This window comes from Homarus americanus, unplaced genomic scaffold (genome assembly GCF_018991925.1).
Source record: "Homarus americanus isolate GMGI-L3 unplaced genomic scaffold, GMGI_Hamer_2.0 scaffold23617, whole genome shotgun sequence".
Taxonomy (NCBI): Eukaryota; Metazoa; Arthropoda; class Malacostraca; order Decapoda; family Nephropidae; genus Homarus; species Homarus americanus.
Window position 1 is genome coordinate 4004311 of NW_024720711.1, and position 24201 is coordinate 4028511.

Consider the following 24201-nt stretch of genomic DNA (forward strand, 5'->3'; position numbering starts at 1 on the left):
ACCTATACAATTTTTGGTGTTACTCTAGATTTTTTCCTCTCAAGATAATCAGTTTGGACTGTTTTTTAAAATATGATTTTATTTAAAATCTCATTACTGTATATAGGTACTGTACTCTTCACCATGCTGATTATAGATCTAGGATAAAAAAAATGCAATATTTGGTAATTTTCTTGATGACTTAGAAAATTTTTCACTCATTTTGCCACACTAATTGCTCACCTTTACTTTTTCAATGCTGACTCTTGTAATTTTTCTGTTATTTTAGATGTCTTGTAAAACTCATTATTTTCCAATTCCAAGAGAGGGAGAAAAAAGTATGAATGTAAAAATGGCCGGCATAAGATGTGTGATGGTGAGTGAGCATCAGGTTGTTATTGGTCTCAACCACTTGAAGCATTCTCAACCATAGATAAGGTAAGGGCTTCTAACCAATCCACCACTTTGTTAACAATGACCACGGAGCATATTACTGGAGAAGACGGAGAGCCAGCTGGGCACCATGTAGGAGGATGGCAAATAGTGGTCGATCTTACGGGAGTTCTGATTGAATGCAGCTAGTGAGTATATAACATTGTACTTTTGTCTATTATCATTATTATCACCATTACCAATACCCATATTGTTCATAGGTAAGGAATAGTGTCATGAGCATATCTATTGGGTATAAGCATAAATACAGTACTGTACTGGGTGTAACAAAAGTCTGGAATCGTATACTTTTGTAAACTAATTTGGTAATGGTCTGGTGTGGCATCCATGATATGGAATTGCTCAGACCCTACTTTTTTGGTCAATGTGTGTGGGGAAATATATGTTGCAATGTTGAATGAAGTGTTGCAGCCTTATTTAGACGATATGTCACCTGCAACGCAATGGCATTTCTGGTTTCAGCAAGGGATGGGGCTTTCGCTTTGATAACACGTGGGTGGTTAGATTCCGAGATACCAGGAAAATGGATTGGTTGACTTGGACCAGTGGAATCGTGCCCCCCAGATCACCGGACCTGATTCCTTTTGATTTTTTCTTATGGGGCCATTTGAAATCAGTTGTGTACACTAACCATCCGCGAACAATTGAGGCACTGGAAAACCGTATTCAAATAGAATGTAACAACGCGAACAATTGAGGCACTGGAAAACCGTATTCAAATAGAATGTAACAAAATCAGAATGTCTACATTGCATGGTTTCACTTAAGTATAAAACAGCGTGTTTTTAACTGCTTCACACTCCACGGACTACAATTTGAACATTTAATAAAATAAACCTATGATTCCAGACGTTTGTTACATCCTGTATATCGTCTGTTTACTGAACTGTATTCTGGGGCAAAGGCGGGGCTGTTTTTACCGAGGTGTGTGTAATTTGTATGAGTGTTGTTAGAGGGGTGATTTTAAAGTGTTCTTTGATCAACGACAGTGAAATTTATGACTTAAGATGATGGCTTATTTATACAGGGTTTTCCGGTTGGAAATAGAGTTAAAAGCTGGTTTGATTAGAAGTCACTGCAATTATGAACCTTCGCCCACTAATCAAAAATGTCAACACTGGTTGATCCTCTCTTATCTGGCAACCTGTGGTTGATAATTAATGGTACATTGGCCCATATGCAAGATCAACCGTGGTGTATACCATGCTGTAGTACTCCCATGGTTGTTATGCAAGAAGCGTTTTTGGCTAAAAAAAAAAAGAAAAATATGTAGATTCGTTATTGGAACATGGGGAAATTTCGTGGTACATGTACCCCCTGTCCGATGATCACTACAAGGGAACTATTTTTGAAACCAAAAGAAAACCACCACCTACTGTACAGTAGGTGGTAGTTTTGTCCAGTAAGAGTGGTGGGCAAGAGGGTGGGTACACAGCAGTAGTTGTATACACCAGGGTGGGTGTACAGCAGTTGCGTACCCAGCAGGGTGGGTGTACAGCAGTTGCGTACCCAGCAGGGTGGGTGTGCAGCAGTTGTGAACACACCAGGGTGGGCTTGCACCAGTTGTATACACACCAGGGTGGGTGTACGGTGTAAAAAGCAGCAGGTCACTTTGTAGTGGATACCTCCCCTACAAACGCTGTTTGTCGCTGAGTAGCCGACCCCGCGAATTCCTCAGTGCATGCCTCGTGGTCTAGGTCAACCAGCGCCGCCTTACATGACGGAGGTCAACTATTAAGCCACGCCTACCTCCACTATATAAGACCTGACCTCGTGGTGACCTATCCCTCTCTTTCGACCTACACCAACCAACAAGCAACACCTCCTCCTCCTCCGCCTGCCTGGCGGTCCTCGCTCCCGCCGGCGAGCATGGCGACCCACAAGCTTGTCCTCTGAGCATCCTCACCAACTAGCTCTCTGTACTCAACGCTTGTAACCATGCTACCTTCCCAGCACCAAGCTGCATTGTACATCCAATACAACATGTATACAGAGAGCACATTGTGAGTTTCCATTCTCCATCCCATCCTGAGTGTGAACCAACAGCCCGTACCCCACAACTTCACACTGTCGCCTCACAACCAGGAAGTGGTGGAATAAGTAGGTATTGCGATTGAATATCAAATATATAAATCTAGTATACAAAATAATCTAGAACTGCTAGTCCAGAATAAGAAAAGAAATCCCTCAAGTATTACCCAGCGGTCGCTACTTTGTCTCTTGCGAGAAACTAAGTACAGTGTGGGGTTCAAGATGTTTGGTTCACACTCAGGATGGAATGGAGAAAGGAAACTCACAATGTGCTCTCTCTATACATGTTGTATTGGAAATACAATGCAGCTTGGTGCTGGGAAGGCAGCATGGTTACAAGCGTGATGTAGAGAGAGCTGGTTGGTGAGGATGCTCACAGGAGGACAGCTTGTGGGTCGCCATGCTCGCCGGCGGGAGCGAGGACCGCCAGGCAGGCGGAGGAGGAGCGAGGGCCGCCAGGCAGCGGCGGAGGAGGAGGTGTGGTGTTGCTGGCTGGTTGGTGTAGGTAGAAAGAGACAGGTCACCACGAGGTCAGGTCTTAAATAGCGGGGGGTAGGCGTGGCTTAGTAGTTCACCCCCGCTCCGTGATGTATGGCGGCGCTGGTTGACCTAGACCACGAGGCATACACTGGGGAATTGGTGGGGTCGGCTACTCAGCGACAAACAGCGTTTGTAGGGGAGAAATCCACTACAATACTCCCCCTTCCCTCCAGGTGGTGTAGGAGACTTGTTGTCTGCAGGGTTGCATAGCACATGTGAGGCAGAACGGCGGTGCATGCCTGATGTGAGACAACGGCGATGGCATGGATGAGCCGGTCGCTGGAGACAACTGTCTAGATACACAATATCTGTGGGAGTAGAGAGGGAGAATAAGGGTGTGTGGAGGCGATGAATGTTGTGCTTCCCTCACGGCAGGTACAGAGTCGTCAGATGCGCCTGCTGGGGTGTGTGGGCCTGGGTCAGGAGCAGGGGCTGCGTCAGTAGAAGCGGATGAGGGCTCGTGACAGCAGCTGGGTCCACGACAGCAGCAGGGTGCAGGACATTAGCAGGGAGTACCTGAGGGAGAAAAGGGGTGTGTGGGTCCGCACTCAGGAACAGAGGCCGCATCAGGGGCGGCAGGGGTTACTGCTGGGCCGGGGTCGGCGTCTGAGGCAGGACGGGTGTGCTGGGGTTGGTAGGACGTGGTGCTTGGGGCAGGAAGAGGAGCTGGTGTCTGCTTAGAGTAGCAGAGCTGCTCTAGGGTGTCTAACCTGCGGTGTAGAGACAGTAGCTGTAGAGCCGATGAGAGCTGCTTCTGTGTGGATAAGCCAGTCTTCCATGTTGCTTGAAGACTGGGAGCGTGATCAGTTTCTCCTCCATCCTGTGTGAGTGCGAATCTCCGGGAGTCACCATTTGTGGGGATGAGATTGTTTGGTTCACACTCAGGATGGAATGGAGAAAGGAAACTCACAATGTGCTCTCTGTATACATGTTGTATTGGATGTACAATGCAGCTTGGTGCTGGGAAGGCAGCGTGGTTACAAGCGTGATGTAGAGAGAGCTAGTTGGTGAGGATGCTCAGAGGAGGACAGCTTGTGGGTCGCCATGCTCGCCGGCGGGAGCGAGGGCCGCCAGGCAGCGGCGGAGGAGGAGGAGGTGTGGTGTTGCTGGCTGGTTGGTGTAGGTAGAAAGAGACAGGTCATGATGATGATAATGAAGTAAAGTGGCAAATGACTTTGCACTGGGAAAGGAGAGGAGAGAGAGAGAGAAGTAAAGCATGGAAACGGGAAGAAAAGTGGGAGGGGTAGATAGCAGGTGGGCTGTCCACCTTGCGGAGACGAGTTGAAGAGACAGGTCACCACGAGGTCAGGTCTTAAATAGCGGGGGGGTAGGTGTGGCTTAGTAGTTGACCCCCGCTCCGTGATGTATGGCGGAACTGGTTGACCTAGACCATGAGGCATACACTGGGGAATTGGTGGGGTCGGCTACTCAGCGACAAACAGCGTTTGTAGGGGAGAAATCCACTACAACAGTACTGGAATTTTTATATTGTAATTTTAAGCAGTATGAAAATGTTATATATAAATGAATTTGTATTGCTATTATGTTTTTAATGAGAATATTAGCATATGTAAATATATACAGTTTTGTGTATGAAATGCACTTTACGATCTCGTTTGACAAATGCAGCGTCAAAGTTAAAACCGTAACCGCCATCTAAGAATTATATGGCGGCCATTAACACTTGGGTAGTCTCAAGTGTTGTCACACATTGTCGTTGCTCGGATTTATAATTTATATTGGTTTTGTGAACAATTTATTATAGTTCTTCTGAATTAACGGTGTTTCGTTGTCAAGTCGTATCTTGGTGAGGCTTTGGACACGTAAAATTAGGTAAGTAACAAGCAAATAGCAAACTTGAGACCTGAGGGCCTGAGGCAGCCCTCTGAACTGTGTGTGTATGTGTGGATATTATTTTACCGGTTCAGTACGTTTTTATGTGTCTAATGTGCCATATACATTTTTAATTGACAAAAATACTATAGGCTACATACAAAGTGAAAACAAATTATAACAATTGGGCAGAATTGTCGTAGGTTGTAAATTTGTATTCAGCGGACAGGGCAGCTCATCTGGAGTCGTTATGGTTTAATATTGACTGCATACCCAACACAGTGTACAACAATTTGTTTTGATGGATCTTTTCTTATACTTTCGTCGCTGAGTTCGGATGTGATATTTATTTCTCGGGAATATGCTTCGTTTGGTAGATAATAGGCTCCTAGGCTCGCACTAGCGATACTACTTCATCTTTCGCGGTGATAAAAGTAGGCTGGCCAGATTTCCTGCTTTAGGCAGGACAGTCCTGCTTTTGAGCACTCTGTCCTCCGTCCTGCGCCAACTCAAGCAGGACGTTAATTTGTCCTTCTCTTTTGGGCCTGTCTAAAAAGAATTATATAAATTACCTTACGTATACTAAAACAGTGGGAAGTGAAGGCCACATTGATAAGTAGGCTACTTCCTTAAGTTTGTGAAGTAAGTTAATTTGGTTAGCATACAGTATGTTGTTCCAGCTGGAGTATAAATGAATATTAATTTATTTCAGTTCTTTATTTATACTGTATGAATGCATGTATCATGTATGTAACATACAGTGCGTTTAAAAAAAATGAAATTTTAGAAAACCCACAAAATAGCCTTCATTACATTATAGTGATATTTGACAAATCAACACTTCTAAGTATATTTTGTATATTTTATACAACTTTTTATATTTCAACTCATCATTAAACATGTTTAATTTAGTTTAAAAATAAGTGTTGTAAAAATTAAAAAAATGTCCTTTTTGGAAATTTGGAAATGGCCACCCTACAGCCCGACCCCAGAGTTGCCAACTTAGCGACTTTGTAGCTAGATCTAGAGCTTTTTGTTTTTTTCTAGCGACATTTTAGAGCGATTTGCGACTTGTCGCAAATCTAGAGATATCCACAGAAATCTAGCGACTTTCTGGATACTTTTGGACTGTCCATGAAAACTCAGTTTTCCTAATTTCGAGCCATAATATATAGCAACGGGATTACAGGGACAATAAATAATATGAAAAGTTTAATACATTTGAACGGGTCGTGGTACAGAAGGAGGGACACGTCTATTTCCTGATCACTTGATGTCAGCCCGTCCATGCATCTAACACCCTAAAATTGTGGTCAGAAGTGGCAAATTACAGAGATGCGACAGGTGAAAACCCTTACCATGATCTGGCTGAAATTGCACTCGCTGCCTTATCTCTTCCACATTCAAACGCAGATGTAGAACGCACATTTAGTAATATGAACTTTGAGAAATCAAAATTGCGCAACAAAATGAAACTATCGACATTAAAGGCAATTCTTACAATAAAGTATGGGTTAAAAAGACAGAACACCTGTTGTACAAGTTATGAACTTCCTAGTGATATTTTAAGAAAGATAGGGACTGTGGAGGCATACAGTTACAAGAGAACCTGAACCAAGCACTTCACATGCTTCCAGCTCTACAGTTGTTCACACTGCCGACGACTACGAAGAGGACTGGGATGCAATTACTATTGAATCAGTGGCGGCTCGTGCATAGGGCTGCAGAGCTGCAGTCCCCCCAGACACTCACTGCCAGGCGTATGATTCCTTTAGAGAGACAGCTGAATAATACACTACCAACAAATATATCATTTTATATGTTATTTAATTATTTTCAATACGTTGCTAAGTGAATTTTCATTAAAATCAGACCAAAATTTAAGTTACTTTCATAGTTGCTGTCAATGCTGTACGATTCATGTCTGTTATTAATTGGCGCCGCCGCCGCACTTGAAGCAGCTCAGTCTCGTGTTTACATTGCGTGTGGACGGTGTGGTTAAATCGTGCTTTCTTTAATTACCCTTTGACGATGGAAAATCGAGTGAAGTATTTGCAAAACATCAACTTTTCCCAGCTGACATTAAATGAAAAGACTGAAATCAAAGCAAGAGGAAGACCTACACCAGTTTTATCCATTCAACAGAACAGTACAAGCAGGAACAAAGAATATACACGCCAGTTTAACATGAGTGTTTATCAGAAATGTGAATGGCTCTGTGGTTGTGACGAGGCAAATACTTTATTCTGCTTTCCATGCTTATTGTTTGGTGGGGACTCGGCATGGACGAAAAGTGGTGTGACTGACTTGAGGCATTTGCCACAGAAAATAGTGAAACATGAGCAGTCAGCCAAACATATGTTGTGTGAGGCTTGCAGTCCCTCCATTTTATTTTTCACGAGCCGCCACTGTATTGAATAATAGGTAAGTGTGCACATTAATCTTAAAAAAAAAATATATTTTTATTTTTACATAATGCATTTTATTTTTACTCCGTCCATTATAGTCGGCATTATGAAAATATTTGCATCAAATTACTGAAGGGGGGGAATAATAGCTAGCGACTTTTCATGGAAGATTTAGCGACATTTAGCTACTTTTAGGTACCAGCCTAGCGACATTTGAAAATCCGAGTTGGCAACGCTGCCCGACCCACCTCTATTGTGTCCTCTGTGTGTGTGTGTACAGGTCAAATGTTGGTGGGTTTTACTTGCTGAATGCTACCAAACTTACCTTGATGTACAAAAGTGTCATCATACCCTAATTAATAGTTAAAGATTCGGAAAAGGTCAACCACTGTCTTTTATACATTTGTATATAGAGAGATAGAGAAAAAATAGTTTATAGCGTTTTCGTTGGAAATTTTTATTTACAAGAGCGTAATTTTTAAGAACAGGTGTCCGGGTTGAGGAGCCGAGTTTGGGAACTTTTCAGTTAAAGAAAACTTCTTCGGTTTATCAAGAAAATCCCCAAAATGGTGGAGGAAATGATTTTTTGACAAACGAAAAGATCAAGAACCTAATCTAATGTCTCAAATGTCACAACAATAGGGCTAGCGTAGAACGCAACCAACACATTCACAACTATAACTACCACAACCAGAGGGACAGCTTGGGTAGCCAGCACCACATATAACCAAAACTATCACAACTACCATTACTGACATATATAAAAGGATAACGTGGGTGACCATCTTAACTTGTCACCGCCACATGGCTGTGACGCGCCCGCCTTAGGAGGACGGAGTCGATGACTTTTTTTCATCGGAGAAAATCGCCAGGGAAAAGTTGAAACTTAAACGTGGTTTGAGAAATTAAATTCGTGGTTTATGTACTATAAAGGAAGGCTTTCACAATACTCTAGACCAGGGGTGTCAAACTCATGGCCCGCAGGCCAAATGTGGTCCTTGGGATGACGGTAAAATTTATTATCCCGTGAAATTATGAAGAAAAAAAATAGATATAATCATGTTTATTTAGTAAAATGAATTTTACGTACTTAAGATCAGACAAAACCCAAATGAGGTATTCCTGGTAACCCAGGTAAGGCAATGTGTGAAGCTGTGAACTTCAATCCTGCAAATATGTGGTATAGCACTTGTGTTGGCCCTGAAGAGGGTAACTAAAATAAGAATTGGCCCTCGAAAGGTTTTGAGTTTGACACCACTACACTAGACCACTACAATACCCTGGACCACTACAATACCTTGGACCACTACAATACTCTGGACCACTACAATACTCTGGACCACTACAATACTCTGGACCACTACAATACCCTGGACTACCACAATACTCTGGACTACCACAATACCCTGGACTACCACAATACTCTGGACTACCACAATACCCTGGACTACCACAATACTCTGGACTACCACAATACTCTGGACTACCACAATACTCTGGACTACCACAATACTCTGGACCACTACGATACCCTGGACCACTACAAAGACCTTTGTGACCCTTCAACAGTGAAGAATTTTTACTCAAAGTTGAAATTTGTTTTTAACTTCGTGTTGAGAAGCGGAAAAATAGGAAAGAGATAGAGAGATCTGTTTTAGTTTTATTATGTCTCGTTTGCCTTCTATTCTTTTTCCTTCAGTGCGTTTCCTCTTTTTGTATATCGGTTAACAGTGTCATCTTTAGTTGTTTTTTATCCATCTCACCGTGTCAAAATTCTTCCTGGAAAAAAGATAACTGATTATCGGTTCGAGTGACTGAGGGGAGTGAGAATGCCCATCTCCGTGACGATGGAAATTCAAAATATACTCCTAGAAAAACAGATCTGATGTTTTTTTGTTTACCTAGAAGCTGAGATCGTTGTATGGGGGTGGAAGAACTATCGTTTTACGTATAAAGTACCCCGGGAACTTACGCAAAGGGGTGCTTAGAATGGTTAGAGAGAGAGAGAATGATGGAGGGAAGTGAAGGAGGAAGAGGAGAGGTGTAAGAACCTCTTGTACCCACTAGAATTCCCTTTGCTCTTCCCATTTCGTTTTTCTAGCTTGCTCTCTCCTTTCTGTCTTCTCTCGTTCTCTTCTTCCTCTCTTTTGTCTGGTTCCCTCTATTATATACCCTTTCTATTTTCCGTTCTCACCTCTCCTTTCACTTTCCCTTCACTCAACCTTCACTCACCTTTCTCTTTCTCCCGTGTCCATCCCTTCACCACCAGTCCAATCCCCCCCTCCCCCACCTTCCCTTCCGTGATTCTCAGATTTAGGGCAGAGACTCGACAATAAAGACCCTCCCAAGATTTACAATAGTTGCCCCCCAAGTCTAAGGATATCAATTCACGTTTTCTTTTTCGTATTTGTCAAAATTCTCGTTATCTGCAGGACCCACACGCTCACAGATTACACACGCCCCCCTCGTATACACAAACGCACGCTCTCACATACAGTACACACGCATGCTCTCATATACACATGCATGCTCTCACATACACTCGCGCACACTCACACGCACGTACCTTCACATACACGCATGCATCCTTAGTCCTCACACACACACACACACACACACATGCACTCACACACACGCTCACGCATACACGCTCACATTACACACACGCACTCTCTCTCACACACACACGCTCACATATACACACACGCACTCTCTCTCACACACACACGCTCACATATACACACACGCACTCTCTCTCACACACACACGCTCACATATACACACGCACCCTCACATACACGTTTGCACCCTCACACACACACACGCACGTTTCACACACACACGCACGCTCTCATACACACATACACACACACACACTAAAAATATCAGCGTACAGACTCTCAAAGTTTCCAACCTCAATTTTTTTCTTCTGGCAGCTGAGGATGAGAAGAGCCATCTACCTAGAGTAAATAAAGTCTTGGAGCAATTTGAACGTCAATAAATAGCGCCGTTCCAAGGTTTTGTAGAATAAGACGACAACAAGAGATACAATACCACACATCTTCATCTATTTAAAAAAAATGACTAACGAATATGTGAGATCCAATGTAACGTCATATTTCAGGGGAATTTACGTAGATTTTGGTCGTCCAGCAGATTTATACAGCACTGTAATTATACTCGTATATAAGGGAATAGCAGTAGCATTGGCTAATGTATAAATATAAAACCTCAATTCAATTCAATTTCAATTGTTTATTCCTTGATAGAGGAAGCGGGATCCTAGTGCTGTCACTAGGTACCCCTGTACAATGACACCAGAAGCATCTGGCAAGTGTGACAAGTATATACAGTATAACTATTATAAAGGGCTTACTAAAGCCTAAGGAAAGAAGGATATTCCTTTAACACATAATCAATGTTATTTATAAAATATCTGGCCAGTATGGGGAGGATCATCGTGTCTCCGTCAGGGGGTCGTGGAGTGGTGGTCCAGCAGGCGTCACGGAAGCGTTGTGTGTGGGGACATCTTAGGAGGTAGTGGATAAGGGTGCTGCTGTCGGGTCTTCTGCATAATGCACAAGAGCGTTGCTCAGGGGATGCGGGGATACCAATCTCCCAAGCAAAGTCATACCCAATGGTGATACGGGCAGCAATCATTTCCCCTTTCCGCAACCCTTTTCCGTAGACGTACGAGAGGTTATAAAACCTCTCCACTTCCTTGCTCCGATAACATCAGCTGTTTTTCAAGAAGCGGCGGCAGGCTCAGGTTTTGCCGCCAATTATGAGGACGAAGATGATTAAAGTCTCTCTCTCTCTCTCTCTCTCTCTCTCTCTCTCTCTCTCTCTCTCTCTCTCTCTCTGGGTCAAAATGTTTTCTCTTTTCTCCTGTGGACTAAAATGTTACTGTTCAGATGTTTTTGCCGTGATTTTTTTATATATCAAATTCCAAAAAAATAGTCTCATTATAATTAATATACGAAATACTGTAATGTAGGCTACGAGTAATTTGGTATTTTGAAGCATTTTTTTTTTCCACCTCTTGTCCACCTGAACATTAGGAAGCTCGAGAGATCATGTGTTTTTGTCTGTCGTGTTTTATTTTGAAATTTTTAGAACCGCTTTTTTTTATATAAACATTAGTGGACAGCCAGATGCCAGGGGAGGGGAAGCTTCTTGGGGTGAGTTTCAATTCAATTTTTCAGTTTCTTGGATTCCACACACACACACACACACACATTTGGGCGTTCAGTTGAATGAATGGGATAATAGTGTATTCCTCAAATGTGATTATGTCATTTATAATTCATGATGTTCATTTTATTTGTATTTTATGGTATCCCTTTTATTTGAGAATCGGGGAAAATATCGACCATATGAAAAGAAAAATATTACTTTTTAATCAGATATCAGACTGATATGTAAAAGCAAAATGTTTCTTACAGGGGAACTTGTGGAGAAGGACCCACCTGAGAAGTGGCGAAGAAAATGTCCACAGATGTGTTATTCAAGACGCCCGTGGTGAAGAAATAATCTGCCAGTGCAACTTAATGATGGTAAGAATTTTAGGTCTAATGAATATAAATAGTTATTGTATGTTAAAACCTTCAGCATCTGTCTGTTTACATGGGGGGGGGGGGTCTGCATGTGCGGCTGTCGAGTTTGTGAATAACGTTTATTTGACTATGATGAAGTGTGTTATTTCTTGTATCTAGCAAATATTTCTGAAGGTTCATAAAGAGTCTTGAAATACTATAATTTCGTATCTAATTACTTTGACACATTCTAATCCCCTGATTTCACAAAGAGGTTACTCTATGAGACTGGGTTTCCCGCCAAATTGATACACCGCCTAAGTCTTGTTGTAAGAGTAGCTGGTTCTCCCTTGGGCCTCCTTAAACCACACAGCTGTGAGTGGATAACTGGGTAGTGAAAGAAGTCGAGAGCTGTGCCCTCAACGTTGCCCTCCAGCTTATTTCGTCTAAAGTTTACCAACACTAACCTAACTTTCCCCTCCCAGGCATTGTTAGAGTGTTTAATTATGAGGTGAAATAAACTTGGGAGACTAATCATCATCATCATGATAATTAGTGTTTAAGAAAATGCATTTTGTCGCGAGAGTCTTGCCCAGAGTAACAGAGAGCGATGCCATTCTTAACTTTGTTGATAAATATCACGTCATCAGTCAGCTGGTTGACGCTGTGCCAAACTTCCCTTTTGCAGACCCCGGTAATACGAATTATTTTCGATAGAATGTATTTGTTTTTAATTATACAAAGCCAGTTATCTTTCAATGTGTAGCTTGCAAGAAAAAACATATCTGCCAAGAGTGTCTAGTTTATATTGTGAGTGAAATGCGGCAAATGATTGTCCCGGAGAGGCTCGTCCCATCATGAATGATTGGGAAATATGGCGAAGCTGGGAACTTTATGGAGGAAGGAGGTCATTTTGGTGGAATATTGGAGGCGTGAATAGTGACATCGGTAAAGATCTGGAAGTTATGAGGTCGCTGATGGTCTAAGACAAGAGACCGCTGGAAATTGGCAGGAAATGAGTATTTGTGTGGAGGGTAAAAAAGTGGGGCAATATGGTAAGTGTGGTCTTAGGTAACATTTTAATTTGTTTATTTTTAATTTATGGTTATATTCTTATGCATTAATTATATTATAATTATAATTTTTCTTGAAAATTTGAGGCTCATTGAATCTTAAAGGGAACGATTTCAGTTGTGAACGAATAGACAATATCTACAGGTATTGTACTCTCAGTTCAGGGGAAATGATACCAGTTTTCATTGAACGATTCTCTCATAGAAGGGTGTACTACTAAACGAAACCAACCAGTGTGAGTGTGTGTGTGTTTAAGGATAAGACCAAGGCTGTGATGAAATCTTTCAGAATGATTGAACATAATGGAGGCTTTTGTGAACATTATCTTTGTACTACATATTAGCTCTATGATAAGTATATCGGTCCTCTGCTGGAGCAATGGGCAAAAATCTGAGTTATTTCTTATTTACCGACGGTTGGCGGTAATGATGAGTGGTTCCACTGAGCTGATCGAGGCAGGCACTTACAGTATGTACCGAGAGGCAATTATCTGGCTGCTGGCGAGGTGAGATAATGAACCTTAGAGTAAACATTGGGAGTGTTGGCTGATAGAAACTCGTCCACTTTTACCAAATTTAATTATTTAAAATGTGTATTTGTGACATAAGTTTTCTGAGAGAATTGGGTGAACAGATCAACATTTATTCTACAAGGTTAGATGGAAATAAGCTTTTTTTTGTCAATATCCGAGTGTTTGGCCAAGAACTGTTCCCTTGTTCATGATAGAGCCTCGGGACAACTTGGGCATCATTTTGTTGCCAACTTTGTACCACAGCGTAAGGTAGTCAATGAGACAACAGTTATTTTTGTTTGAGAAGAGTAAAAGTAACTTATAGATCTTTGGGAGTTTGGCAGCCATGGTATTATTTATTGGATTCCGAACTTAACCACAGAGTCTTAATCAGTGATATTAAGAACAAGTTTCTGGATGAGGGATTAACAATTTAGAGAGAGAGAGAGAGATAATGTAAATATAATCTAACAGGAGAGACTCGACAACAGGACATGGGAATGTTATATAGATTAATTATATGAGATAGATGGTCTTGGTTAATACTTTATAGAAAACGGAAGCACTGGAGACTTCAGGATTTTAGTGGCTGATTCAATGGCCTGAAATTAATATTTTTGTGATAATAAAAATAATGATGTTGAGATATTACTATTACAAAAATACCATGATACTATTTTTCTACCACTACTTCTTCTGATGATAATGATACAATAATTAAGAATGTTACGATTAGAAAAATATTATTAAAAATAAATAAAATTGATCCCTTTTACATCACTTCTTGATGATGATATTCAGCTACAATGACTCAGAGGGTGTCAGGTGTGTGGCAGTAGGTGTGTAGGGTGAGGGAGTGACCCGTGGCATACAGGGCGTCAGGTGTGTAGGAGTGAGGAGGCAAGAGATGTGTAGGAGTGAAGTGACGGGTGTGTAGGAGTGATGAGGTTGGGGTGTGTAGGAGTAAGGGATAAAAGGTGTATAGGAGTGAAGGAATACCAGGATTTGTGGGACTTAGGAACTATCAGGTGTGTAGAAGAGAGGGATAGCAGGTGTGTAGGCGAGAGGAATAGCAGGTGTGTAGGAGAGAGATATCAGGTGTGTAAAAGGGAGAGACAGCAGGTATGTAGGAGAGAGATAGCAGGTGTGTAGGAGAGAGGGATAGCAGGTGTGTAGTAGTAAGGGGACAGCAGGTATGGGAAGGTTAATTAATAAAGTATGTTGGTAGTTCTCGTTAGGAGAGATCAGCCATTGTTCCTTCTGTCGATGGCTTGTCTATGAAAGGTTATTGTTGGTGGTGGAAGGAAGACGGGGTGTGGAGGGATGGCGGGGTGTGGAGGGAAGACGGGGTGTGGAGGGATGTGGAAGGAAGACGGGGTGTGGAGGGATGTGGAAGGAAGACGGGGTGTGGAGGGATGTGGAAGGAAGACGGGGTGTGGAGGATGGAGGTGTGGAGGGATGGCGGGATGTGGAGGATGACGGATGTGGAGGGAAGACGGCATGTGGAGGAAGACGGGTGGAGGGAAGACGGGATGTGAGGGATGAAGGAAGACGGGGTGGAGGGATGTGGAAGGAAACAGGTGGAGGGGATGGCGATGGAGGAAGACGGTGGAGGGAAGACGGGATGTAGAGGGAAGACGGGGTGTGGAGGGTATTTGACATGGAGGGATGTGGAAGGGAAGACGGGGTGGAGGGATGTGGAAGGAAGACGGGGTGTGGAGGATGGCGGGATGGAGGGGATGATTGGATGGGAGGGAAGACGGGTGTGGAGGGAAGACGGGATGTGGAGGGATGTGGAAGGAAGACGGGGTGTGGAGGGATGTGGAAGGAAGACGGGGTGTGGAGGGATGGCGGGATGTGGAGGGATGATTGGATGTGGAGGGAAGACGGGGTGTGGAGGGAAGACGGGTTGTGGAGGGATGAGAGGGTGCAGAAGGAAAGCGGTGTGGAGGGGAGGAGGGACTGCAAGGAAGGATGGAGATGAGGGAGGAAATGGAGGGAAGGTTAGAGGTAGGGGGATATAATAAAGGAAATGGATGGAGGAATTAGAGGGCAGGTAATAAGAAGGGAGTGGAGGGAAGGACGAATATGTGATAAAGATTATGAGAGGGAGGAAACATGATGAGGAAGTGGGCGTCAGATAACCCCAACAGATGGTCTAAATTATGTCCTTGTAATACACCACCATTGAATCCTTCAGATGGCTTTTATGTCTGGTAAAATAATTAATGTAGCTTAAGGTCCGTCCAAGACATATGGCTCGATCTTGATGGTGCAAGTGGACACAAATAGGAAAGTTCTTCTTTTGGGATTGGCGCTTTTTAATACTTTACACACACACACACCGTAACTATTCACTTTCTCACGTGAGTCTGAAAACGTTAAATTCGAGAGAAAATGAGAAAATTTGAGGAAGGAGAGAGAAAGAGACATTAAAGAAAATGGCTGGGAGGAAAGCAGTTTTATGTATAACTTGGGTAGAGTTGGTTAAGGTGTGTTTCAGGCTTGTACCCGCAGTAATGTTTATTTTCTTGAAGATTTCCACTGACACGTGATTTAATGCATACAATTTTAATAAACTACTTTGAATTTAGTTTGTAGTCTTGGTGCCTGAGGTAGTTCGGTGAATTTACAGAGAACATTATTGAAGTATGTTTTAATTTAGCAGGAAGGAACCAACAAGTACTGCCAGGCTTGACTGTACTGTACTGTATATCGCGTAGTGGTTTGTCATTTTGCCAAAGGGTACTGTTGTTACACTCAACAGTAGTCAACAAGTGCGTGCGGTAAGATGAATTTACAGGGATAAAACAAAACATGTCTTATAGTAACCTAAAGTCCCAGTTCCTATGTACAACTGCAATTATCTCCATTAACTGAAATAAAAACAAAAACTGAAGAAAAGTGACCAAGAATTGGAATTTGGTTCCCTTATGCCGCAATTGAAGGCTTCTTCCTTCATTAAAGATTGCCAACACGGTTTTATGCCGGGGGCGCTCTTGCTTGACACAATTGCTCAAGGTATTGATATTTGGACCCATATTCTAGAACGGGGTGGTAATATCGACAATATTTACCTAGATTTGCCAAGGCTTTCGACAGTAATTTCACGAAAGGCTGAAAATCAAACTGAAGGGTACGGAATTCGGGGAAATGTCCTAGCGTGGATAGAAGACTTTCTACATGACCGCAAGCAATGTGTGGTGATTAATGGCACGAAATCGTCATCTGTACCTGTAACAAGGGGTACCGCAGGGTAGTGTATTGGGCCCGCTGTTGTTTGTTTGTTTCATAAATGATATGCCTGACGTTGTACACTCCTCCATACAAATGTTTGCCGATGACGCCAAGTTATTTCGGGAAATTAAGAACCAAGCGGACTGTGAAGAGCTGCAGAAGGACCTCTGTGGCTCCAGGAATGGTCGAAGGAATGGCTGCTGAGATTCAATGTCACGAAGTGTAAGAGGATGCACCTGGGGCGTACCAACGGTAAGGAGGCGTACCATATGTCCCAACGGGATGAAGAAAATGTACTAGTTGAGACTGTGTGTGAGAAGGACCTAGGTGTTGTATGGACAATGAGCTGAAGTTCTCGGGCCATTGTGAGAAGAAGGTAAATCAGGCAAATAAAATTATTGGGTCTTATAAGAAGGTCGTTCAGATATCTAGACGGTCCGTCCTCGTGACGATCTTCAGGAGTGAAGTGCTTCCCCACTGGAGTACTGTCACTTCCATCTGGTCCCCGAGATATGCTAGGGACTGCCGTTGGTTGAAAATGTTCAAAGGAGGGCCACCGCTGGTGCCTGCACTTCGGCATCTCAGCTACCCTGCGAGATTGGAGCGCCTGAACTTGCCTAGCTTATACTACAGACGGGCAAGGGGACCTAGTTGAGGTTTATAAGCATCTCAGGGGCACTACTCAGTTGGAGTGTCCTACTTGAGCTGGCGGACGCTCGCCCCACAAGGGGTCACAGCTCAAGATTGAAGAAGCCGCAAGTCCGGAAAACCGTGAGGGCAAACTTTTTCGGAGTGAGGGTTGTAAACTCTTGGAACACCTACCAGAAAGTGTTGTGACGGCACCGGAGTGTGAGCTCTTTTCAAGAGAAGACTTGACCAACACTGGAGCGGGTTCAGGTACATTCAGGAGCCGGTGCATGCCCAGTATTTGCCAACAGTGCGTGACAGACGACTGATCGCCCGAAGGGCTAGCGAGCCGACCTTTTGGTGAAGAATATAGAGAAAGAGTCGTGACCGATCGCCCAAGGGCTAACAAGCCGATCAGCGGCGAAGAGGATAAAAGTAAAAGATGATTGTTGTCAGTAAAGGACGGCACAGCTTGCGGAGGGTGTGATTTTTTAATAGTCTTCACCAACATGATTAAATACAGGATTTAGAATGTTTACAGTCTATATCTTATATACATTGTATACACAAAATTTACTTACAAATATGATAAATTAGACAATAAAAATCTAACGACGATAAAGTGTTATCTATAATATAATTCAATAAAGAGTATTAATAAACGTATTTAATTTTCTCATTATGGAATTTATATTTTTATATTCACAGTTTTATTCAATGTATACTGTTTGGTATTGGCATCAATGACACTTAATCCCTTGAAAATAAAGGAAAATAAAATAATATATTTGTCGTTTATAAAAAACGATAATATTATTGCATCTTTTTCTTGTTTTTACGCCTTCCTGCCAACCATCAACTATTGTTCTTCTCCCGTGAGGGTGTTAGAATGTTAGATCTGGTGAGAGAGGTTAAGTGCACGGTGCATGAGTGAGGCGAGGTGGGGTGGTGTGTTTGGCTGATATTGCTCCATGTCTTCTTGTGATGTGTGTGTGTGTGTGGGGAGGGGGTAACGTGTTTCCTGTCATACAGTGTGTGATATTTTTCACATAATGTGGTTGGCAGCGATACAAACATGTTACACGGGAAAATTAATACAAGTAGAATAGAGGGGAAGATGGACACAACGGTGAAGTTAATCATAAACTCGTTCCCCTGTTATACTGTACTGTACCGTATATATACTATATAGGTAAGGTAGCATGTCCAGCATCCTCCACGGGTAGTGTTGGACTGACAGTCAACACTCGCTTATCGGGCAGCCATGGAAGAGATTTTTGGGACAAACATTTCTATTTAAATCAATATTAATGCCAATTAAGACTATGATCGAATTTAGAAAAAAATATTAAACGATTATTATCACTACGAAATTGCTTGAATATTATTGATGCATACAAGAGGAGAGTTAATTATGTGTACTAGAGCGAACAAGACTAGAAAATGGAGTGTGACGTCACGTTATCTATCCACTTTTTAATTGTAGTGAACAAATCCGTTGTGGCGGCGTCTTTCTGCCTTATTTGAGAGTCTCTTTTCTTATAATTGTCTCAGTTGTGGTTAAGTATATTACTTTTTTACTTTTACTTTTATCCTCTTCACCAAATGATCGCCTCGTTAGCCGCTTGGATGATCGGTCACGTCTCTGTTACGCACTGTTGGCTTACAGAATTTTATAATTATCGAATTAACCTCACTAACATTACTAAGTGTGTTGTAGCTACTGTTATGTTTCTCTCACGTTGACATTGGAATTACTGCAACAGTTACTATTGCATTACGTTATCAATAATTCTACGACGTTTGTTGTAAAAACTTCCATTTATTATAGGAAATTCGATCGTGAAATTCAATTGTATACTTACTCAGATTAAATTCTAGCCGCAAAGTTTTCTCCTAGAATGTGCGCCAAGTAATTACTGTATGTATACGTCTGGGTATACTTAGAATATTAGAACCTGATCGTTTGCTTTCATTTTCTGTTGACTTGAGGAGTAACTACGTAAAACTACTGTAGAGGTACAGTTTACAGCATAGTAATGTGTTATATATTGTAATCGTCCGGCTGGTTCTAAAGTGCTTTGGTCTGATCGTTATGGTTTTGTTTTCCTTTAATGTTATAACAGTAAACCAAGGAGGTAACGGTAACCAGCTGATCACCTGAAGATTAAGCACCTCATCTTCACCATCACCAGGACCACACATTCAGGAAACTGGGAAACTATCAACCTCTCCTCGACCTGAGAGCAGAGGCAGGAGATAAAGTGTTTGATGAATACTTTAAAAAGTGTTCCAAAACACTACCTATCGCTCCAACACCATACAAAATGAACTTAAAAAATATTTGCGGCCAAATTACTCGGAAAGAAATCATGGAGGAGATAAGAGTGGATGGTGGACTGGTGGCATATTGCTGTGCTGGCAGATGAGGCTAGTGATGAAAGCGATACTGTACTGAGCAGCTGCCCTCGGTCCTGAAATCTGTTTATGGCAACGGACCGATCAAGGAGGAGTTTGTGGGGTATTACGAATACTAGTGCTTCAAGAGAGGCCTCTGCAAACATAATAAAAGCAGTAGTCTGTGACCTTGGACTACAAGGGGTATGTTGGCTAGGGTTATATATAATGGGGCAGGGATTATGGCGGGGCCTTATAAAGTTGCTGATGCAAGGATCAAGGCAAATATTTTCATTGTGTCATCCATAAGCTGCACCTGTGTGTGATGAGCTCCTGCAGAAACACAATGAACACCTTGGGATATTTGTCAAGGTTTTTCAGCCCCTCACCAAAACGCCAGAACCTCCTTGAAGGTAAAGTGCAGGAGCTGTGTTTAGTGTCCAAGAGAGAAATTACTGGACGTCTGTGTCACGAGGTGGAAAAGCCGCTTAAATGCCATTGAGGTCTTCCTAGATAATCCTAGACGGAGCAGAACTCATCCTTTACAACAACCATTGCAGATCCTGGAACTCTGGCTTTAAATCAAATGCGAACGGACTAGTTCATGTAATAGCCACTTTTCAGTTTATCTTTACTGACACTCGGGAGAGGCTCTGGGTATGTTGAAGGGATTAACAACTATAGTAAGCTCCAGACCAAGGCAACTAATATCATGGGGACCTGCCGGGATATACATACTGTAGCTGATACAGTAACGACGATACAGAGAAATGGGGAGAACACCCATAAGCAGGTTTACAGTTAAGCAGTTGACCGTGTTGCCACTCAGTGTGCTCAGACACCTTCAGGACCTGCAGTCACCAGAAGAACTAACGCACCAGCCACCACCCCAACCTATACTATGTAGTCAGTGTTACCATACCGTTCGTGAACCACTTGAGCCAGGAACTTCAGACCAGCTTTTATGACGGACAGCAGGACGTGGTTCAGGAGGGCAGCCTTCCCTGAGATTATATAAAAAAAGCTTCTTGATTGGGAAACTTTCTTTCTGGCACTTTTGCAAAATACACAAAGACCTACTGTACTTCCCAACTACCAGACGCTGGATGCACAACTTCGACTGGGGACAAAAAGTAACCAAATGGTCCCGAGAGAGGGACTCCTCCCCATCACAACTGCTGAAACATTATCTATGGGTGACCCCCTTTATGTACGGCAACATTTTCAGATAGTACACCTGTCACCAAGTGTTGTATGTGTGCTCCCTGTCACCAAGTGCTGTATGTGTGCTCCCTGTCACCAAGTGCTGTATGTGTGCTCCTGTCATGCTGTATGTGTGCTCCTGTCACCAAGTGCTGTATGTGTGCTCCTGTCACCAAGTGCTGTATGTGTGCCCTGTCACCAAGTGCTGTATGTGTGCTCCCTGTCACCAAGGCTATGTGTGCTCCTGTCACCAAGTGCTGTATGTGTGCTCCTGTCACCAAGTGCTGTTTGTGTGCCCTGTCACCAAGTGCTGTATGTGTGCCCCTGTCTCAAGTGTTGTATGTGTGCCCTGTCACCAAGTGTTGTATGTGTGCTCCTGTCACCAAGTGCTGTATGTGTTCCCCTGTCACCAAGTGTTGTATGTCTCGTCACCAAGTGCTGTATGTGTGCTCCTGTCACCAAGTGCTGTATGTGTGCTCCCTGTCACCAAGTGTTGTATGTGTGCTCCCGTCACCAAGTGCTGTATGTGTGTTCCCCTGTCACCAAGTGCTGTATGTGTGCTCCCTGTCACCAAGTGTTGTATGTGTGCCCCTGTCACCAAGTGCTGTACTGTGTGTGCTCCCTGTCACCAAGTGCTGTATGTGTGCCCCCTGTCACCAAGTGCTGTATGTGTGCCCCTGTCACCAAGTGTTGTATGTGTGCCCTGTCACCAAGGGCTGTGCTGTATGTGTTTCCTGTCACCAAGTGCTGTATGTGTGCTCTGTCACCAAGTGCTGTTTGTGTGCTCCTGTCACCAAGTGCTGTATGTGTGTCTCTGTCACCAAGTGTTGTATGTGTGCTCCCTGTCACCAAGTGTTGTATGTGTGCTCCCTGTCACCAAGTGCTGTATGTGTGCTCCCTGTCACCAAGTGTTGTATGTGTGCTCCCTGTCACCAAGTGCTGTATGTGTGCTCCTGTCACCAAGTTGTATGTGTGCTCCTGTCACCAAGTGTTGTATGTGTGCTCCCTGTCACCAAGTGCTGTATGTGTGCTCCTGTCACCAAGTGCTGTATGTGCCCCTGTCACCAAGTGTTGTATGTGTGCTCCCTGTCACCAAGTGTTGTATGTGTGCTCCCTGTCACCAAGGCTGTATGTGTGTGCTCCTGTCACCAAGTGTTGTATGTGTGCTCCCTGTCACCAAGTGTTGTATGTGTGCTCCTGTCACCAAGTGCTGTATGTGCCTCCTGTCACCAAGTGTTGGCTGTGTGTCTCCTGTCACCAAGTGCTGTATGTGTGCCCCTGTCACCAAGTGCTGTGTATGTGCTCCCTGTCACCAAGTGCTGTACATGTGCTCCCCTGTCACCAAGTGCTGTATGTGTGCTCCCTGTCACCAAGTGCTGTATGTGTGCTCCTGTCACCAAGTGCGTTGTATGTGCTCCCTGTCACCAAGTGCTGTATGTGTGCTCCCTGTCACCAAGTGCTGTATGTGTGCTCCCTGTCACCAAGTGCTGTATGTGTGCTCCCTGTCACCAAGTGTTGTATGTGCTCCCTGTCACCACATCCTAATATAAAAGGTATTTCTGAGCTGAAGAGAGTGAAAACTTACCCCTTAACACCGTGGACCAGGACAGACACACTGCTCTATGTTCATTATTACAGGGAAGTGGATGTGGCCGGGAAGAGAGTTAGTTGTTCAGGTACACCCCAGAAGAGTGACACCTAATAGTTAAATACAGTAGGTATGACTCCTCACCTCTGTAATTTTATTAAATAGACAAAAATATACCGTAAATCGGGGTTTCGAAATAAAAATAAAAGTTTACGGTGATATGTATATGTAATTGTAATATATGGAAAATATATACAAAGTTAATAAAATAACTACAGATTAATTGCATGTCATCAGGTATTTAATTTGATTAATTAAATAACTTTTATGTCAATAAGCGTTATTTATGTCAATAAGCGTTAGGTGAAATAAGTTTGAGTTTTTAATGTTCAGCTGAAATAAGCTGGGGTGTTTAATCATCAGGTGAAATAAGTTTGGGCGTTTAATCTTCAGGTGAAATAAGTTGGGGTGTCTAATCTTCACGTGCTTAATGGCAGATTCGGTAGTTCAAATTATCACTCCACTGTGCTTGGTTAAGACTCTAGCCTGCCAACTACCAGATCCTAGTCTATAAAATTTTTATGTCTATCGGATTTTTGATGGTCGTTATCGACTCTGACTGGTGGAAATGTTGTGGTGGTGTGACGTAGGTGGTGACGTCACTTGACACCGCCCCCTTTCCCACTATAAGAGTTGATCCACGTGTGAGAGAGACTCAGTGCGCCGCCGGCAGTATTGAGGGTGAGGTGAATCACGTCGTGGCCCAGAAGTGTTATCCTCTGTTGGTGAACGCCTAGTATTCTAAATAAAACTTATTAATGAATATCAAGTCTGTGAAAAGTAAGTTAACATAAGAGATAATTCTCTAAAGCATTTATTGTTGATACTTGATATGAAAGATTTCTTGTCTTAACGTCTTTTTGTAAAACTTTAAGGGAAGGCGGCGAAATATGGATTTGTACCATATAAGTAATTCATAAAGTGAAACAGGACCATGGACAAATCTCAGACAAAATAAAGAGAGACCGAATCATGTATTTCCGTTCGTGTACAGAAACATAGAAAATAATTGTTCAGTTATGCATGTGACAGTCAATTATGTTACCTTCACCAATAATTTCTTAAAGTTATATAGCGAACACTTACAGTATTAGGTGATAAGTAATACCAGGTAACAATATATTATACTCTGTGACGACGCTTGTGTTTTGTTTTTAGGATGATGTGTTTCTCTCAGTGTGTTTACTTACCAAAAATACGTGTTTAAAGGCCTTAGTTGTTGAGGTGTTGTAATAAATTATAACAAGACCTTATAGTTGTTGAGGTGTTGTAATACATTATAACAACAACAACAAGACCTTTTAGTTGTTGAGGTGTTGTAATACATTATAACATCAACAACAAGACCTTATAGTTGTTGAGGTGTTGTAATACATTATAGCAACAACAACAAGACCTTATAGTTGTTGAGGTGTTGTAATACATTATAGCAACAACAACAAGACCTTATAGTTGTTGAGGTGTTGTAATACATTATAACAACAACAACAAGACCTTTGTTGAGGTGTTATTACATTATAACATCAACAACAAGACCTTATAGTTGTTGAGGTGTTGTAATACATTATAACAACAAGACCTTATAGTTGTTGAGGTGTTGTAATACATTATAACAACAACAACAAGACCTTATAGTTGTTGAGGTGTAATACATTATAACAACAACAACAAGACCTTATAGTTGTTGAGGTGTTGTAATACATTATAACAACAACAACAAGACCT